Source organism: Epinephelus fuscoguttatus, linkage group LG1 (assembly GCF_011397635.1).
Source record: "Epinephelus fuscoguttatus linkage group LG1, E.fuscoguttatus.final_Chr_v1".
NCBI lineage: Eukaryota > Metazoa > Chordata > Actinopteri > Perciformes > Serranidae > Epinephelus > Epinephelus fuscoguttatus.
The window spans coordinates 30,071,953-30,088,351 of record NC_064752.1 but is presented as its reverse complement, the minus strand read 5'-3'; the positions used below and the strand labels follow the sequence as shown (position 1 = coordinate 30,088,351).

At 43.3% G+C, this 16,399-nt stretch overlaps 1 protein-coding gene across 2 annotated transcripts in view; it reads right to left on the bottom strand.

Annotated features, from left to right (window-relative positions):
* Nucleotides 1–16,399, bottom strand: part of cdh4 (cadherin 4, type 1, R-cadherin (retinal)) — a 255,920-nt gene that overhangs the window by 134,824 nt on the left and 104,697 nt on the right. The window lies entirely within an intron of this gene.

Below are 16,399 nucleotides of genomic sequence, written 5' to 3'. Positions count from 1 at the left end.
GGAAAATCTAATGAGCAAATTCCATTTTCTGTTAACATAATGAAGACATTTTGTTAATTAAGGTATCTGGCAAGTCTCAAAAATCTTGATACTGACCGTATCAGAAAAGTTTTTACTGACGACATACTTCATCTGTTCTTTACGCAAAAATCTGTAATTGTGCAATACAGTATCCACTCATAGCGAATACAGTATTATTTATCCATCCATCCATTTTCGTAACCCCTTATCCTCTTGAGGGTCGCAGGAGTGCTGGAGCCTATCCCAGCTGACATTGGGCGAGAGGCAGGGTACACCTTGGACAGGTCACCAGACTATCATAGGGATGACACATAGAGACAGACAAGCATTCACACTCACACTTAGGGGCAATTTAGAGTCACCAGGTAACTTGCGTGTCTTTGGACTGTGGGAGGAAGCCAGAGTACCCAGAGAAAACCCATGCTGACACGGGGAGAACATGCAAACTCCGCACAGAAGGGCTCCCTCCTGGGATTGAACCAGGAACCCTCTTGCTGACAGTGCTAACCACCACACCACCGTGCCGCCAAGTATTATTTATTTATTTATTTATTTATTTATTTTTAAGGATTGTTTATGCATGTTTTCTTGCCTTTATTGGCAGTGAAGACAGTCAGGAAAGGAGGGAGCGAGAGGGGGGATGACATGCGGCAAGGGGTTGCAGCTCGGAATCAAACCCAGGCTAAAGGACTCAGCCTATATGCGGTGCACACTCTGCCAGGTGTTTAACCATTTTTATTAATTTTAACTGAAATCACAATCTCTCCTCAATCTTGACCAAAGTGTATTTGTGGCTTAACCTACGAAAGGAGTCTAGACGCAAACCCAAAGTTCTGGTGTCAAAGATCCATTTCCTTACCTGAAAGAAACGTTGTCTCTGAACATAATCCAGACAGCCATTACGTTACCACAATAATGTAATGAAGAATGCAGTTGAATGACACACAAACATGATTTCTAGGAGACAGGGTTGATACATCAGGAGGAGCAATGGAGGCAGCACAATGGGGATTTTTGAATTAAGCCCTTTAAAATGTCTGTACGTGTTCCCTGCCGTGTGACCGTTCATGCGAAGATGCACAATCATGCAATTTTTGTTGACATGTTATAATCATAAATTCATCTCAGAATCCTGATGTGCTCAGTCAAACATTTACTGTCTTCTTGGTCCCTACAGGCTGTCAGACCTCTCAGCAAACACTGGGTGTCCTGAAAATACCCATTCTTCACTTGTCAGTGATGAGATCACCAGCTGCCGCAGTTTCCAGCTAATCTCCCGCTCATCAGAGCTGTATGGGACGCTATAGGTTGTGTGATCCTAGCTCTCCTTTCTGGTGTATGAACTGTGTGCGTGGCAGTGTGCAGCGTTGAGCTAATCACTTAACAGGTCCGCTGAGGGAGCGTGCTTGCTGAGTGAGAGGCAAGTGTGTGTGTGTTTGTGTGTGTGTGAGCGCAATGAGGATGACTGAAGGGTTTTGGCAGAACGAGGTCACTCTGTTCTACCAGGTGAATTTGTGTGGGGGTGGACAGGATAAGAAAGTGTGTTTGTGTGTGCATCTGTGTGTGTGAAAGTGTGTATGTAAGGCTGCATCATGACGTCTGAAAATGCCAAAATATGTTCTCATAATTGTAATTTCGCCAATTTTATGACAAAAACAGCTTTTGGAATTAGCATTTGAGAGCAATTGTTACATTTTAAAGATTTTTTTTTTTTTTTTTAGCAATTCTACACTAATTAGCCTACACATGGAAGCAATGATGCTACAATGCTGATAATGTGGCATCAACATCACATAGAGACTTTTCCAACAAGAGACAAATACACCAATCAGCTACAACATTGAAATGGCTGACAGGTGCAGTGAATAACATTAAACATTTTGTTACAGTGCAATGTTCTGCTGGGTAACCTTGCATCATGCATTAATGTGGATGTCACTTGACAAAATGTGCCATGTCACACTGTAAAAACTGCTCAGGAATGCCCTATGGAATGTGACACAGAGCTTAAGATGTTGACATTGCCTCCAAATTCCCCAGATCCCAATCTAAACGAGTATCTGTTGGAAGTGCAGGTACCCCAAGATTCTGTGTCCATACCTCGACAGATCAGGGGCAAGTCTGATACACCGTAGGGACTCTGATCTGTCGAGGCATAGACATGGGACCTCCTGTGGTGTCTGGCAGCAGGGCATAGGCTGCTAGGTCAGATTGCGATCCGGAGAATTTGGAGACCAGCTCAACATCTTTATCTGGCTCTTTGTCACCTTCCTCAGGCCATTCCTGAGAAGTTTGAAGGTGGCATGGCGAATTTCCCTGCTGGGGGGGGGGGTCTATTGCCACTGAGGAGTCCTGTTGCTATTAGAGGGTGTTCTTGGTCCGCATCAGCGTTTGGGTGGGTGGTGATTATTAAGTGGCATTTACATGAATGCCACGACCCGAGAATTTTCCAAGCAGAACATGACATGACAAGACAATCAATGTTATTCTCTTCATCTCTCAGTGGTTTTGATGTTGCACCTGATCAGTGTATATGTGGGTCCAATTTAATTACACAATTATTATTATCATCGCACTGTGACGACCTGATGGTGTGTTGGCTGGATCCGGTCTTTTCATTACTTCCAGGAGAGTTGCAGGTGGAATCTAGGGAACCTGCGAGTTGTAGCTGATTAAAGATAAAACTTTGGCTTCTGTTTAATGCGATACCAGCTGAGAGCCACCAGAACCCTTCATGGTACAAGTGTGCTTATCTCTTTGACAAGACTATTAAAGCATCTGCTTTTGAGCCCTGTGAGTCAAATGCTTGCATGTGCATGCAATGAAATATAAATAAGCAGCTAATGTAGCCCTCTGTGGACCCAGGCAGTGATGTGATGTGATGTGAGCGCTGCTGCTGCTTAATGAGTGTCTCAGGAGAAGGCAGGTACATGTCTTCTGTCCCTCCAGCCACCCCAGAGCAGTGCCCTTCTCTCTCAGCATCATTAACTCCTACAGTAATGATGACAAAAACACACACTTGTGTAATGAGGTTAAGTGACATTTTCATGCGTTGAGACTACAATAATGCGAAGCTACATAATGTGTCAACACAAAAAGTCATCGCGCTGAAGTTTATTAGTCGAGAAAACTCACGACAGAACTTGTTTATTAACATGAGTCTTTTTTTTTTCTTTTCTTTTTTTACAAATTGTTAACAGGAGTTGTAAGAAGTGTTAATAAAAGGTGCACTGAAGCAAAATACCAAACTGCATACATCTTGGAAGGTGATGTTGCTGTACTTAATCATAATGTTAATGAGTGACTAATAGAGGAGTTGTTTTCATAAATGGCCATGCAGGCTGGGTCTCAGGAGACCACCTTTTACTGTTTGATTAATTCGGTTCAAGATGTCTCGGAGCCCTGTTTTTATTTGTTGCCCTGCAGAGTGCATTTTATTTTCTGCTTCAGACAAACAGCCTTTCATTTATCACATGCCGGCCTGAAAAGACACCTGTCGCATAGCTGGCACCAGAGAGAGAAAGGAAAGGAGAGCCTGGGGGAAAACTAATGTTCAGTGTGCTTCGTCCTAAATATTAACCAGGCGCTTCCTGCTCTAAACCTGCTGATGGTAGCCACTTCTAGATAGACGGAGGGGAGGATGCACCCCAATCCTCCATGGACAACACTGCCCTACTTGTGCGGAGGTGACCCCCATGTGTTCTACACGGCCCTAACATTCACCATTGTTATTTATGAGCTTGCAAAGGTGTCCTTTTGCAGGGAGACCATGTGCCACCTGTTTTAGCAGTAGGTTAAAGTACAGCGCAATGTGTTCTGCAAAGGTGAAACTGACTGGAGTTAACCTACTCGGCAAAATGGGATGCAAGTTTTAAACTAGGCTGCGGAGTTCAATGTCAGCAGATTTATTGGATTCATTTTGAGGTGCTATGGGGTGCTCTGTCAAATACCAAAATATTGTTGTCAGCTGAATTGTGATGGTGATTATTGACATAATAAATAATACTACTGATTATATGCTCAACAAAATTTAACATTTCCCATGAAGTCTGTTGCAAAATCCTTGTCTTCCGCTCAGCCCTGTTCCTCTGCATGTGTTTGCTCTAAAAGCAACATTTTGGGAAATACACTTATTTGCCTTTTTGCCAAGGGTTTGATGAGAAAATCAATACCGCTCTCATGTTCTGTAGCTGGAGCCAACAGGCGGTTAGCTTAGCTTAGCAAAAGATTGGAAACAGAGTGAAACATCTTGCGTGGCTGTCTCACAAGGTAGCACAATCCGCCTACCAGCACCTCTAAAGCTGGATAATTAACACGTCATATCTTGTATGTTTAATCCACACAAAAAACGAGTGGGGGAAAAATGACAATCTGCCATTTCACAGGGGTTATGCTGGACTATTTCTTGGCCAAGTGATTTCGTTGCCTTTGCAGAGCCAGACTAGTTGTTTCCCTCTGTTGTTAGTATGTATGCTAAGCTAAGATAACCAGCTGCGGGCTCCAGCTTCACATCTACTGTACAGACATGACAGCGGTATTGATCTTCTCATTTAACTCTCGCCAAGAAAACGGATAAGCATATTTCCCAAAATGTTGAACAATTCCTTTAAAGAGTGAGAACACAGAGGAAAAAGCCCATAATAGAAATTGACAAAAAAAAACAGCCAAGCAGATTGCTCAGAAACTAGACCCAGTGCCTGGAAGTATGCTGACAAAACTAGAGGCTGCCAATAGTGGCTGCAACTGGTGTTACTATTCGAGTATATGAAGGTATTTGTGTGCCCCGGCTGTATGGGGGGTGGGACAAGATCTTGTAGCTTTTCAAGTTTAATAAATTGACAATTAACTCCTAAAATGTCAAGAAAGGTACTAATAATAATAATCGTACACATTTTTTCAGCCATATACCTTCTGAATACAAGGTTCTCTCTTTCACAGAAATAAGATCTGAATTGCCTTACTAACCCAAAGTAAAACACACTTCAATCAAACTCGACAGACACAAAATAAAACTCACTGCAACCATCTTAGTTAGTCTTGTTAGTCAAAGATCACTACTCAAACACTCACCAGCTCTGGTTTGCTTGAAATAAAGCCTTAATTCACAGAGTTAGATGTGAAAATATGCTTTTGTTCCCGCGGTCTCTCTCTGTTGTTGCTGTTTACAGTCCTGTAATGTTATCTTTACCACTTGCAGTCACCATGTTTGTAAGCTTCCCTGCCTGTTCCACGTGTACAGTAGAGACTGACCTCTGGTGGCACGTAATGGGCACTACATATAATACATTCTCAGTACATCATCTCCGAATTAGTTTGATAGAAAGAGGAAGATCTGAATATTTGATACTAGTGAAAATCATACTGTTGGGATTTCTAAAAACCTGGTATACTGACATACACACTGATACTGGTATACTGTAATACTGTGATACCACCAAAGCCTAGAGCTTGGTTAATTTTTTAGTTTGCATTTTCATTATTGCAAAAAGAAAAACGCAAACAGTCTTTTCACTCTCCTTTTCTCCCTCCAAGGACTCGCATATAATATACCTTGATATAAGATTTTATGCACCTCTGACTTTATGAAACCAGGTGGGCTTTAGCGTGGGATTCAGGTTCAGGAAATAACAGAGACCTTTTGCAGAGACACCTTGAGCAATCCCTTACTGCTGATTCTTTTATTTTCTTTCTCCGACGGAAGGTTCCCATTTAGGCTAGCAGTCAAGCAGAGAATTAAGGATGTAATCAGAACTGGAGATAGCCATCTGGACTGTATTTGTGATTAAATGTAGAGGACATAGGTTGGCAATTTCCTTATTAAGTGCTGTTGTGCTGAATAAGGGCCCTTGGGGTTTATTATCTGTTCTTTAAAATTCATGACATTGAGGAGAACTACAACAAAGACCTACATCAGTCAGCAGCCGCAGCCGCAGCCACAGCCACAGCGCTCTCAGTGTGGCCAAGGATGCACCAGGGTGGAGGCTATTACTGAGTTTATCATCGCAGAAGTTGAAGCAGCTTCCTGCAAGGAAAGCCTGGCCTTTCTTTTTTCCTATTTAATAATTTTGAAAGCCATTTACTCAAGCATTCTCTTTGCTGCGCTTGTAGTCCAGAGGTACACAATTATATTAGCTGGACATGTACATGTAAACACACATGCATCCCTGCACAGATGTAAGAGCACACAAACACAATAAAAGCAGACATGGTCAATGGACTCTGACTGAACTTTTGCACCACTTCAAAGCTCCAAGGTTGAGCAGAGGACTCTGTTTCCTATAATGAAGCGGAGATAGTTAATCTAGCATTAACGCCTGGCTTCCCATGAGGAGACACCATGATTCAGAGGTGTGAAGGGGTCGTCAGTATGCACACAGGCACACGCTCTCTCTCTCTTTCTCTATCTGCCCTTCCTTTCTCTTCCTTTCTCCATGGTGATACAGACACACCACAAAGAGCGCCTGAATGAAAGGGGCGTCAAACGGGCATCGATTTCTAATAGGGAACTTTCTGGATCAGCATGGGGCTTGGCCTAAGTCACGTCTGTGCTTCGGTCAAGGACACCATGTGTGGGAGCATCAACTGGACCTGTCTCTCTCCGCCAGGCACCAAATGAACCGCCGCAGCAGGACACAGGGATCAGAGAGCAGTGGGAGTCTCCTTTCATCTCTTGGGGATTAGCACTCCCATAGGAGAAAAGTATACATGTGTGTATGTGCACTGTGTAACACTCCAGGAGAAGTATCTACCTTTTAGCCACAGGCTACACACTTCCTGTTTCTGCTGCATGCTGAGAATACCCCCAAGGCCACAAATATATGAGGCTTCATAGGCAAGAGAGAGATGAAGGAGAAGACATTCTCCTTGGGCGAGTTTTCTTAAAATAAACATGAAACTCTGTTTGTGCGCCCTTTCCTCATGTGCAACAGTGACGGTTATAGGCTGAGTTACTCTACTGTCGGCTGATTATATTTAAAATATTCAGCGTGTAACACTGTTCAAAGCTCCCTGTTATGTTCCAAGAGGGAACCCATTTGTATGAAGCAGGGAACGCTGTAACGGCAACACCAAAAAATGTTGACATGTGCTGGAGAGTGCCAGCAGCGGTAATTCTAGTATAGGCATTAAACATGTATGGAAACAGTGAAGGCTCCACTGGACTGCATCCACTCAGTTTGACTGAAGCAGTAGCACCATGAAGAGAAAGGTGAGGCAAAGAGCAAAGCCATCTGGGAAACAGGATTGCGTGACAATCTGTAGGATCCTGGATCGTCAGCCACTTCACGCTAAGCAGCACATTTAGTGTTGCTGCTGCACACGAGCTCACGGCCGCACAGAGGTAAAAGACTTGCTACATAAATACATGCAATCTTCAGCTCCCTTTGTTTTATTCTATTCCTGAATCTTTCTCTTAACACATTTTGCACACACACACAGCAGGTCCAGACACACGAGTACACAGCCCATACTTCCTTCCTTCATTAATTACTGCCACAGAGCCTGACACTGATGGCAACCCTTCACACGCTGTCAGGAGAGAGTGTCTGTGTGCCTCACCTTGCACACACTTGCTTCTTTTGATGTCACTACTAAGAATAAGAATGACTCCTGCTGCGCTCTGTGTCCTGGATACCAAGAACAACCACTCAGCTCCAACTCTTCAAAGCTGCCTGTCTGCACATATCGGGGTACTTAGTCTCACCATGGAGGCAATTTAGCAAGATTTATGTCCAATTACAACCATCCAAATGTGAATACATCATATCAAATTGCCCATTTACTGAATAAAAAATTGGACAGCTTGCATTTGTTCTTATGTGAAAGAGCGATCCTCTCAGTTTTGATGACAGTGTTGTTTTCTAATTGTGTTTCTTACTCTATATATCACCCACTGTAAATATGACACCATATTCACAACCGCCTACCGCTCCAATAACACCAGAGTCCAATTTCAGACGGTTAACAGCACGGCCCACCCAACCATGTTCTGTTTTAAAACAAACCTGGCCCTGCCACCGCTGAATGCCCTGGCACAGCCGTGCACCAGCAGTGAGCCTGCCCTGCCAGCCTAGGCCTGGACACCAGGCTCTGGGCAGCCAGCAGCGGGCAGCTCATAAATGAGTAATGGCAGTCACATTAACATTCGGTGGTAGGGCAGGCTAAGGGCAAGAAGGAGGGGGACCCAGGGAGTGCAGGCGCTCCCTCTGTCTTATAAAACAGCAGCTGATTAATGTTTGATTTTAGCTGGCCTCATTCTTCCACTAGCACAGTGCAGGGCTAATCTACAGAGTGGGCGAGAGCGAGAGTGATGGAGCTGTAAGAGTGGGGCGAAGAAAAACAGTTTGTACAGGTGCTGTTTGGAAAGGTTGAGCCAGCAATATGCTGTCTTTCCCCCGGCCCTAAAATGAAAAACATCAGTGGTGCGGAACAGTTCAATCAATTCAAAATGAATTGGGGCATTGATACGATAGAGCACAAAAATGATGATAGAGGATGAGGAAAGGACAACGACAGGGTCATTTTGGGGGAGTCACAAATATGTTTCACAGGAAAAATTGAGCTTACAAAACTTAAACACTTGAAATATGTTACTGGTGATAACATTATCAACCCTTTTTCTTTTTTCATATTTACTTTTTCGCTTTTCCAGCACACATCTGGCTTAACGTGAGGAAGTTTTATAGAGGTTTAACAAAAAAACTAAAAACAAATCACCAAATGAACAACTCATTAAGAGAGTCAGAGGTTATATGTGAATTGTGCTGCTTAGAGCTAAATGCTAACATCAACATGCTCACAGTGACAGTCAAACAAGCCAATGTTCTGCAGGTATGATGTTGGCTATGCTCATCATCTCAGTGTAGCACGTTAGCATGATAACATTTGCTAATAAATTTCCTAATGAGACACAAAGTACAGCTGAGGCTGATGAGAATGTCATTAGCTTAGCAGGTTTATGGTCACAAACCTGTTGCGTCACTGAATGTTGGTGCAATAGGAAAAGTCAGGGGATCACACAAGTCACTAAGATTCATCCTCAGAGGAACATGAATATCTGTGCAAAATTTTTTTTACAGCAATCCATTCAATGGTTGCTGAGATATTTCAGTCTCCACCAAAGAGGTGGATCGAAGGACAGACTGACCGATCAACACTGCTATCCATAGAGGCAGACTGTTAGCATGTTTGTGTGGCGTCAGAATGACAACATCAAATATTTAATATGTAGCTAAATTTACTCTGGTCACTTACAAACTGCAGCTGAATGGAAAAAAGTGCTGGAGACTGTGAAAAAACATCACGGAATATGCAGGAAATCACTCACAGTAGTAGATGCACATGTGGAGCAGGCAGACAGCTCTGCCTAAGTGGCTAAAATAAAAGCACGACTTTCAAATATTCATCAAGAAATTGCACACTGTACGAAGCATCGACTAAACACCTCAGCAGACAGTCAAATTCAGTGCCATTAAAAGAAAAAAAAAATGGATGAGAAACTGCAGATCCATGGTGACACATTATTATCTTTAATTTTTCTCTTCACAATGGCCATATGCTGCCCTGCATGCCTGAGTCACAAGTGGATGGTGAATGTGCTTTTTGGAATGACGGGGGAGAAAATTGTTGCAGGAAAGTGATTCTGACAGTTGCGTGACTGGGGAGCAGAGGAAATTAGAGTTTGTCATAGGTGAGAAAAATACGCCTCTTCATACTTCACAGAAAACACTCGTTCGTTTCATTTTTCTTTCCCAGGGAGAATACTTTACAGCGTGTTTCACAGTTCTTCCTCTCTCTCTCCCTTAAAACGAGTGGTAATACTTTGCATTGCATTACAGTGTAGTCCTGGAGCTATTTCAGTGTCTAAGCCCTCAAGATAAAAAAGGAACTTCCTGTGTTTTGTGGCTTAACTATTACAACAAAAGACAGTGTATATTAACTAAACATTTAGCACCGCATGTGATACATACAGAAACTAAAAGTCCCCGTAGCATTTTTCGGGATTGTAAGTACATTTACGATTACAATTACAATTTTACCATCATTATGGTGAAGCTGCTTTCTGGTGTTTAAAACCATACAAGAATTGTTCATGTTGACGCGTCAACAAAATAACTGGACTGTACTCAACTGTAGCAATATCATTAGTGAGTTCTTCAGCTTTTAGTGGTATCTGCTTTCAAGTGCAGATGAGCAATAATTACACAACAGTATTATGTCGTTAATGGAAAAAGGCCCAGTGAGACTGGATGTGTTCCACATACCAAATTTGCCCCTAAATGGGAAAAATTCAGTGCAGCAGTAGAGAAGTGAGTCAGAGAGAGTTTAAATGATATTAATGTGTTAAGTTAAGGTCGATTAAAGTCATTTGGTAACATAGAGGGAAGTGCAGTTAGAATAAACGTCAAGGAAACAGGAACTCAGCAGGTTCTGTCAGCTGGGATGTTGACATGCGCCGCATGAAGTAGAGCTCCAGCAGTAATCTTAAAGAAGTGGCAGATTAGTACTTATGAAATGTCTGACATGCATACACACATGTACACACACCAACCTACCTACCCACACACACACATACCCACAAACACAAGTGTATGCTCATTTGCGTGCACAGAGAGAATCCAGTGCATCCTCACAGTAGCAAAGTAATCTGTGCGTGTAAGGAACACTGAGAGGTAGCTGTGATTGACAGGCAAATCGTTCCCGCTAAAATACCCATTTGACAGAGAAAAGAAGCAAATGCAGGAGTTAAAAGCCAGCCACAGAAATCGCCTCAGTATACTTCACATGAAAGCAAACTTGAGTATTTCGTGCGCCTCTGAGAAGCTGAGCATCTGAGGTGAAATGTGTGTGGAAAAATATCAGGCTTTTTTTTTTTTTTTTTCCCGAAACGAAGAAACTTAATGCTCTTTGTGCAAACCCGGGTGCCAATCATGAGCATGCTGCCTCTTTGAGGGCCAGGCCTCATGCGAATGTCAGCTCCATAGTACATTATAATTCCACCCCAGATCTTGAAGGATGACACAGTTCCAAAGCTGCACTCGCTCCAGCACGCAGCTCTGGCAGGGAGGGAGAAAGGGGGGTAATAAAAACTGCTCGCCTTTTTGTTCAAGAGACATTGTAATTTAACTGTTGGTAGCACGCAGTGGCAATTGCCTTTAATAATGGTCTCTACACTCTAATTTGTGTAGGGATTTGCCCAGACCAGCCTTGTCTCACAGGCCCTTAACGCTTCTGTGCCATCCAGCCTCGTTGCTGGGAGAAGGGAAGGATGTGCCTGACAGTACCAAGCGGAGAAGAGATGCATACAGTAAAGGGATGGAGGGAGAGCTGGAGAGAGAAAAGGCTCCCATAGCGGGAGGTGATGATGGAGGGGAGAGATACTAAAGTGTGCTTTGCCATTTCCTGTTCCTCATAATATCACATAATGTTGGTATAATTAAACCCAGGCTTCATTAGTCCCACTTCGGGTGTTAAAATGAAGTGTGAACTAATTGGTCAAGTATACACCATTGCTGAAATGATAAAGCCGCAGTATAGAGATGTAAGCAGCTATCCATGCAGACATGCCTCCAGAAGCTTGACAACAAAGATGTTTGGTTTTTCTGAGACTTGATAATGATGGAAGCTGGCAAGCGACCACAAGGTGTTGTAAACTAAAACACACTGTGCAGTAAAATGGTGCGACCAAGAAGAAAAGCTCGTATGGTGTATGATCTGTTCTGAACCTCACCACAAAGCCTCAGACCCCATTGGTTCCAGCAAGTTTCCTGTCTGCTCTCATCTGCATCACAAAAAGAGCCTTATTCTCCAAAAAATACTGATCAAGCCTTATCCTTTTGAAACATGTTATCCGCTAGGGAGAGCCGGACTTGTAGCCATTAGGCACTGTCCTCTGTGCCTTGACTCTCTGCCGTCTCAGCCTTTGTAGCAAAAGGCTGGGGCAAAGCTTGTTTCCATTCAGCTGGGAGAGCTGGTCAAAGCCATGAGATCAAGCAGCTCCCAGCACTGTTTTTTTTTTTTTTTTTTTTGCTGAGAAATACTTGAGTTGTCTCAATAGTTTTTGGAAGATTGTGTGCAAAAATTCTCCACAGAACAAGATCTTATGTTTCCCCTGGTCTCCCGCAGGTTTGACAGCACTTTTTGAGGAAAAGTTTGAAAATTTGGAAATGGTAAGTCTTAAATTGGGTAGAAAATAGGAGCTCCTCGCTGGAGACAGGCTGCCATTTTTATGCTTGTTTGTTTCCTTCTTTGCCTCTTTCTCTCTTCGCACATACTCTTGCACAAACCATCTGCCATACAGGTCCTGTGCGACTTTACTTCAAGAGCTCTTAGTGGCTGTCTTCATCAGCTCAAGATCTGCTGCAGAAAAACAGCTTTAATTGGTACTGAGGGGGAAGAGAAGCAGAAGGGGTCGCACGCTTCACCACATTTTAGAGAAAAATGCTTGCAAATGATCAAGAACTGCATTCCATTCCAGCTCCGCCTTGGCAAAGACATTTAATGCTAACATCTCCACCTAGGATCTCTCCCTTTTTTTTGCATTATTCCTTTAGTGTAATAGAACACATAAATGTTTAGATTATTAAGTAGACTCTTTAAATGAACACATGTTCAAATTAGTACCAATAAGGCTACTGTGAAACTCCATCCCTCTGTTCACTTGGAGCAGTAGCTCTCAGGTTCCATGCAGGTAAATCAACTTGTCCTGCTAAATTTACCAACTGTAATATATCAAGCTGCCCTGTCAATATCCCTGAGCCCCGAATTTGCTCTACTAAGCATTGTGCTGTGCTGCTAGAAAGATTGAAACAGCAAATGTCACAGCACTCTTGAGCTGTGCTCAGGATCTTGAGTTACATGGGAAAAGGAAACCCTACAGACTGCAGCCAACAGTGCAGTCTGATCCATTCCAGAAGGCAATTACACCGTTTCACCAAGGCCACTAGGAAGGCTTCACTACAATTAGGCTGACAGAAATGGCCTCTCTGACACATTAGAGGAAACCAGGGATGCCACCCCCCACCACCACCACCAACTCCCTTTTCTTCTCTTTGCACTGTCAGGGTTCTTCGCTGCTCATGTTGTTTCAGAGGGGCTTTGAAACATTAGCTTCTGTTGTTGCTCTAGCTTTGGAGACATTTCACAGCCCATTAGCTGCTCTTTCAGCCCCAACCACTACTCAAAACCAGGGAAAGAGAGGACGGGGTGGGGGAAACACAGACACAGAGAAAGACTGTACATAAAGCATTTTAGTAGCTGCATCTGGTGCAGAGGTATTAACGTTACATGTGGAAGATTAGAGAATATAATCTAGAGTTAGCGCAGTAGTTCAACATTATGGGAAATGCCCTTTTTGGATTTTGTTGCAAAGAACTAGATGGGAAGACTGATACCTCTCTCATGTTTGTACACTAAATAAGTAGCTGAGGGCAAACAGCCAGTTAACTTTGCATAGCATAAGGACTGGAAGCAGAGGGAAACAGTTCGTCTGGCTCTGTCCCACTGTGAGGAAATAAGTCTACCAGCAGATTTGAAGCTCACTCATCACCATGTTATATTTAGTTGTTTAATCCGTGGAAAAAAACTGTGGAAAAACAAAAAGTTGCAGTTTTACCAGGGGCTAGTCTTACTTTATTTCTTGGCTGGGGTGCAGTGACTTACTGGAGTCTTGCTGGTTTTTGTACGGATTAAACATTGACTGCATAATAAAGATAGATGGTATGACAGCTCCTCAGAAGTAAAGCAAAAACATCACGATCGCCCCTGATGGCTGGCTGCAGTATAAGGCATAAACCCGCCCCCTCAATATTAGCAAATGTGACATGGGCCAAACTAAAACATCACAGATCAAATGTTTTTTAGGTAGTTCCTGCCACGCTGATGTACTGTATGTTCAAGTATTTGTTTTTCTGATAAGTTTGGATTAGTTGTTTGATGTTATAAATAAGGGGGTTTGGCGTGATGATCTACAGCTGTGTGCAGGGTTTTCTCTGCCTATCTAAGACAAAGGCGGGTCGCCTAGGTGATTTTCGACACTGCCTTGGTTAAAGCGTGTTTCTGTGTATGGGGGGCATTCAGATGTAGCGTCTTTTGCATGCACAAACCCATTACTTTCAATGTAGACGTGCATCATGTGCGCTCACAACCCAAAGCCACGGTTTAGCGCCACGCATTTGGTGCGACGCGCTTGTTTTTTCGTCTGGCGCACAGCTCCACGGACCTGTTCCTCCTTCCTGTTTTGTGTCGGATCCCGGTTCCCACTCTGGCTGTGTCTCTCCTATTGTTTCCCACGGAGCTCTGCGCTGTTTGAAAAGCAAAGGAAGCCCGTATGTGGGAAGATGTCGCCTCCGAGATGTAGAATGTGTAATAGAGAAGAGAAACACACATTTCAGGACGGCTGATTTGTATCATCAGAACAGACATGTCTTGTGATTTTCAGCCTCCTTTCATATTTAATAGAGGGGAGACAATACCTGACAGTAATATTCTCAGCTGTCAGGATGTGCCTGCTGTAAAGGGTAAATATAATCATAGAAGGCTGAAAATCACAGGACATGTCTGTTGTGATTATACAAGTCAGCAGTGTAAAGCTCAAGCATGTGGGGGCCTCCTTTCATATTTAATGGGGGGGGGGGGGGGGGGGAATGAAAAAGTACAGCTGTCAAGATGCCCCCTGCCACAGGCATTTGCCACCTTGGTCTCGAAAAAACCCAAGGAAAACTCTGTGTGTGTGTGCCAACTGATGTGCCTGCATTTAATGATGACGCTGCTCATGATTGGTCGGATGGCTTTATGGGTGGGAACTCAATACTGCAGAGATCGCTACTCCAAAGTCTCGAAATGACGTAATCTGCACAACATGGCAGCGGCCATTACCAAGATATTTTTGCTTCATTTTTCTACAGTGAGAGTGAGTGGAGACATGCTGTCCATCTCTATATAAAGTCTAGGGGATAAAACAATCAAGATGCAGTATATCTATATATCTATTTGTGAGATTTAGAAGTGCTGATATGTTGATTTTGTTACCTTTGGACTGAGCGTGGCTAGCTGTTTCCAACTATCTCCAGTGTCTATGCTAAGCTAAGCTAAGTGGCTGTATATAGATTGTGCGCAGACATGTGAGGTATCAACCATCTGATCTAACTCTCAAAAAGAAAGCAACTAGGCAAACTATTGCTTTAATATGTTTTGGCATTTAGATAAATGCTGATTTCTGAAATTGTATCACTGAGATGAAAGTAACTGCAGGGAGATACAGTATAGCCTTGTTAATCTGACCATAAAAAGACACTCATATGGTACACCAGATGCTCAACTGTACTGTCTCTAATAAAATCCCTGTTGCCTTTAGCAAAAAAAAAAAAAAAAAAAAAAAGGGGAGGCATTAAAACACAACCAGTAAAGATTAGTCACATCAATTTAAAGCCAGTGGTCAGAATATGGTAGCCTAATCAGCAGCACATGCACAGTCTGGGTTATAGTCTGCCTATGTGCAATGCGGTTTGGCCAAGACAGAGTTAAGGTGGTTTCCAGTGCAGTTGATGGGGTTGAACAATTTGCACGGCTGGCAGAAAAACCATAATCAATCCACAGACTATAGATAAGGGCCCTAAAACCAGCCAAGCACAGCGTTTTCTCTTATCGCAATTACACCTTGCCCTCCTGCCTCAGGTACAGCCAATTAAGCTAGGAGAGGATGTGCCGACAGCCACTTCACATTGAGGAGGCCTATCGGAAGACTCCAAACACACCCCACCGCTGCAGAAGGGGCAGAGAGGAGCTTGTTAAGCACAGGAAGACACAGGGATGGAGCACCAGTATGTTCACTGCAGGCATACACTGTATGCTGTGCACATGTATGAAAACAGGATATGAATGATGTGAATGATGTATGCTCTGGTGACTGATGGGCTGGATGGCTGCCTGCTGGCCGGGTTTCATCGTGGGACCAAGGGCACGCAGACCTTGCCCTGACACCTCCCCCTCTCACTCTCTCACCTGCTTTTTAATCCATTCATTACTTCCTTCCTCTTTTTTTCTGCCTTTCATTGTGGAACATTATTCACATTATGTGACTACTTAGCAGCACAGAACAGGAAAGGAGGTGTGGGAGAAGAGAGAACTCATGCGTGCGTTTTAATGCGAGAGCGGTTAAGAAAAGCAGAGATGAGGTCAAAAGCAAGGATAACACTCGCGGTGAATACAAATCTTTGTCTATTGTGACTTCTTATTCCCTGCTCTTTGTGGATTTGGAAAAAAAAGTGCCATACTCTTGCAAGCTTGGCAATGAAAAATTGATCACACAAGCTTCTCCGTGCTGCGGATCACCGTCTCCTCTGCCAGCAAATGGGGGTTAACCAGGCACACGGAAATAAAC